The sequence below is a fragment of the Palaemon carinicauda genome, chromosome 24 (genome assembly GCF_036898095.1).
Source record: "Palaemon carinicauda isolate YSFRI2023 chromosome 24, ASM3689809v2, whole genome shotgun sequence".
NCBI classification, from domain to species: Eukaryota; Metazoa; Arthropoda; class Malacostraca; order Decapoda; family Palaemonidae; genus Palaemon; species Palaemon carinicauda.
Genome location: NC_090748.1, coordinates 105,277,440 through 105,282,343, shown reverse-complemented (window position 1 = coordinate 105,282,343; position 4,904 = coordinate 105,277,440).

The window sequence follows — 4,904 nt, the reverse complement described above, 5'->3', positions numbered from 1 at the left end:
CTTAATTCATCATATTTTCTTTGCTTAAACATCTTTTAAGGTTTCGTAAATGGACACCGAACTGATTGGCGTGATGACGTCACGAGCAAAGGACGCAGAAGAAATAGTAGAAACAAATACATTCTTTTAAATGTTTTTATCGCTTCAAGGAATAATAATAGCTGGTGTTATTTTCTCCAAATAAAAAATGAAATATGTTATATTTCCAGTTTTGGAAATAATAATACTAGTAAGATGGTTTTCAGTACACGACAATTTCTACCAATTCCTTTCATTTTCATCAGTGTCGTACAACGACATTACGAAACTTTTAACCTATTTTTCTTTGTTAAATATTTCTTTTTATGTTTACTACGTTTAGTAGTAATGACGCGCTTGCTTCTGACTCCTGTGGAAACAGACAAGCAAAGTTTTTATGTCTATTTTGGGAAACTAAATAAATAAGGAAAGTTATTCTCTCTATTTTTGGGAAACTAAGTAAAAAGGGAGATTTATTAAACTAAGCGATTGGATTATTCAATCCTGGATTTTTCTTAATTCTAATTAAGTGATATACATCACGGTAATAATAAAGAATGCCAGATTAATAGAAGGATACTATAAGCACAAATGCTCCAACAGGGAGAAATAGCCCGGTGAGGAAATAAAATAAGGAAATAGATTAACGATATAGTATATGAAAACTAATGAGTAATAAATATAAATATATTGCTATTGTGTATAGTAATGAAGAACATTCTTCCTCCGAAAATTAAATATAATGTCGACGCGCAAACGAAAATTAAGAAGAATGAGCATTGATCTCCAGAGGACTGGAAAACCTCACAGAGGTTCTACAACCCCCCCCCCCCCCCCACCCATAACATCTACTGACACACACACACCCCTCCCCCGCCCCCTTTACCATCATCGCCCTTTTCACTGCTCTTTTCAGCTTCCGGCTCTCAATGTTTTTTTTGTTTTTTTTCTTGAGTTCCTCAAATAACGCTTTTAAACACAAACGCTGATCTACAATGAATATGTAAAACTAATTGTTTTGTAAGCAATAATAATAATAGGAGTGGGGAATATGGGGAAAGGAAGAGTACCCTTGGATACAATCCAGTTTATAGCTCAAAGGCAGGTACTCGGGATGGGAAAGATTAAGGAAATAGGGAGAAAGAAAAGTACAGGAGAAGAATAAAAGAGAGGGGCAGACCCTCTTGCAATATTAGGGAATTGGTATTATTATTGTTTTACGCATATAGACTTCATTTTTCATCTAATCGAATAATGGACTCGCCCTTCATAAACGGCAGGAATACAGTAGCTGCCAAAAAATTACGATATAATCTAATAAAAAATAATATGATTTTATTTCCTTGATTTCTTCTGATGTATCTAATACTCTCTTTTCCTTTACAATTCCACTAATTTTGAAAATTCTACTGGCTGAAGATGTAGTCTATATAGTAGGAGGTTGTACATATTCATGGAAAACATTCACTGGGTTAGGGACTCATTAAGCTTGAAAATCCAAAGGTGCTGATGATGTAGACTATGGTAGGAGTTTCTACATCTTCATCGGGAAACATTCAAGGGGTTAGGACCCATTAAGCTTGAAAATCCAAAGGGGCTGAAGATGTAGACTATGATAGGAGTTTGTACATCTTCATCGGGAAACATTCAAGGGGTTAGGGACCCATTAAGCTTGAAAATCCAAAGGTTCTGAAAATGTAGACTATGATAGGGGGTTGTACATCTTCATGGAAAACATTCACTGGGTTAGGGACCCTTTAAGCTTGAAAATCCAAAGGTGCTGAAGATGCACCTTTGGATTTTCAACAAAGAAAAATAGGTTAAGAGTTTCGTAATATCGTTGAACGACACTGATGAAAATGAAAGGAATTGATAGAAATTGTCGTATACTGAATACCATCTTACTAGTATTTTTATTTCCAGAACAGGAAATATAAAATTTTTTATTTTTTATTTGAAGAAAATAACACCAGCTATTGATATTCCTTGAAGCGATAAAAACATATACAAGAATGTATTTGCTTCTACTATTTCTTCTGCGTCCTTTGCTCGTGACGTCATCACGCCACCTCAGTTCGGTGTCCATGTACGAAACCTTAAAAGATGTTTATGCATAGAAAATATGATGAATTAAGTCTTGTTAGTAACCTAAAAGTTATATTCTATATTATATGTATTTTATTTGTCGTGATACGAGATCATAAAGGCTATTTACCTGTTATTTTTATTCCCTTATATCTTTCTTTTTTTGTTGGTGGTTGGGATATTCATGACGTCTATAATGGGCGAGTCCATTATTGTATCGGGTGAAAAATAAAGTCTCGCTACATTTAAAATTCGTAAGCTTTATCAACTATGACATAATATATCTATAAAGAAAAACATTATAGAGAGTAAAGCATAATTGCAAATACTATACTTTATATACATCTGTAACTTACGTGATTATAACAATGATTACTATTGTCTAACAACCTTCCTCCCCTACAGTTTAGAAATGAATTGCTGTTTCTTTTAGCAGTCAATAGATGGCGTTAGAATCTCGTTTACAGTAGAAATTATCGGGAATTTTTCTCAAGAGGAATGCGCAAGAGTAACCACTTGGCTACCTGGATATATGATAAAAATGGAAATACTATTAATCTAAATTCCTAATTACTTAACACTAATTACATTAAATTACATTTATTGAATTTATTTCGTGAATACATCGAATTGCATTTATCGAATGCATTTCCTAATTACATTGAATTACATTTATTGGATATATATCCTAATTACATTAAAGTATATTCATTGAATGTATTTCCTACTTACATTAAATTGTATTTATTGAATGTATTTCCTAATCACATTAAATTTAAATGTATTGAATGTATTTTCTAATTACATTGAATTACATTTATCGAATGTATTGCCTAATTACATTGAATTACTTTTATTGAATTTATTTCGTGATTACAACAATTTACATTGAATTGAATGTATTTCCTAATTACATTGAATAACATTTATTTAATATATTTCTTAATTATATTAAATTACGTTTTGTGAATGTATTTCATAATTACACGTAAATACATTTATTGAATGTATTTCCTAATTACATTGAATTACATTTATTGAAATGTATTTCCTAATTACATTGAATCACATTTATTAAATGTATTTCCTAGTTACATTAAATTACATTTATTGGATGTATTTCCTAATTACATTAAAATATATTAATTAAATTAATTTCCTAATTACATGAAAATACATTTCTTGAATGTATTTATGGCTGCTGATGACTCAGCAGGTAGACCTATAGGATCCCCTAAACCCTCCCCCCCCCCCAGACTTAGCTCACAAGGATAGTGAGGTTGCAATGACCAAAGGAACTAACTAAGTTTTAGTGAGATTCGAACCATAGTCTGGTGATCACCAGGCTGAGATGTTACCAATAAGGCCACAGCAACCTGGGAAAAGATATATAAAAATAAGTTTTTGTTTTTATTAGAATAAATTTTCTAACCCTCCACAAACTTCTCAGAGAGTATGAATTCGAGATGATATTTGTATATATTTTTTATCCGACAAAGAAGATTTCATAGGCCAAGAAGAACAACAAAGAGATGGAATAGTTTTAAAGGTTTCAATTTCAACGTTTTTTTTAGAAGGCATAAGCCAGAAGTGACTTCAAACTTCAAAGAGGCATACCTCTCTCTCTCTCTCTCTCTCTCTCTCTCTCTCTCTCTCTCTCTCTCTCTCTCTCTCTCTCTCTCTCTTTTACCTTGTGGGTTGAGAATTCAAATAAATTCAATATTAAATTACTAAGAGACATACATATCACTCTCTCTCTCTCTCTCTCTCTCTCTCTCTCTCTCTCTCTCTCTACTATTTACCTTATGAATTGAAAATACAAACAAACTTAATATTAAACTTAGAAGAAACATACATTTCTCTCTCTCTCTCTCTCTCTCTCTCTCTCTCTCTCTCTCTCTCTCTCTCTCTCTCTCCTATTTACCTTATGAATTGAAAATACAAACAAACTGAATATTAAACTTAGAAGAAACATACATTTCTCTCTCTCTCTCTCTCTCTCTCTCTCTCTCTCTCTCTCTCTCTCTTACCTTATGGATTGAAAATTTAAGCAAATTCAATATTAAACTTTGAAGAGACATACATCTCTCTCTCTCTCTCTCTCTCTCTCTCTCTCTCTCTCTCTCTCTCTCTCTCTTGCCTAATAAGTAGAACAAAAATTAATGTTAAAAGTAACTATTTTTAGTCCATCGATTATTACTTCAAATGTCTTCCACTGTCTTGGGTTATTTCTCTTGCTTGAGGGTACACTCGGGCACACTGTTCTATCTTGTTTCTCTTCCTCTTGGTTATTTGAAGATTTTATAGTTTATATATGAAAGATATATTTCATGTTGTTACTGTTCTTAAAATATCTTATTTTAATTGTTTATCACTTCCCTTGTAGTTTATTTATATTCCTTTTTCCTTTCCTAACTGGGCTGTTTTTCCTTGTTAGAGCCCTATGAAGAGAAGAAAAATGGAAGTAAATCAACTTCAAGAGAATTAATGAAGAACTGAAATAAAATATTTTACGATCAGTAACAACATTAAGTTAGATATTTCATATATAAATTATTATTATTATTATTAGTAGTAGTAGTAGTAGTAGTATAATTTCATTTACATAACCTTGTTTTAAAGAGAATTCATCAGCTCAGTCATATTCCCAGATTGGTTACGAGTCAAACTCAAACGATTCTGACTTCTGGCATTTGGATCACTGTGAGTATCGAGACTTCCAACTCAACTTTGATGAATCAATTTCTCCCGAAGCAATTTCCTTGTTATGTTGACCCAATTTGAGTTCCTTCCTCGTGAAG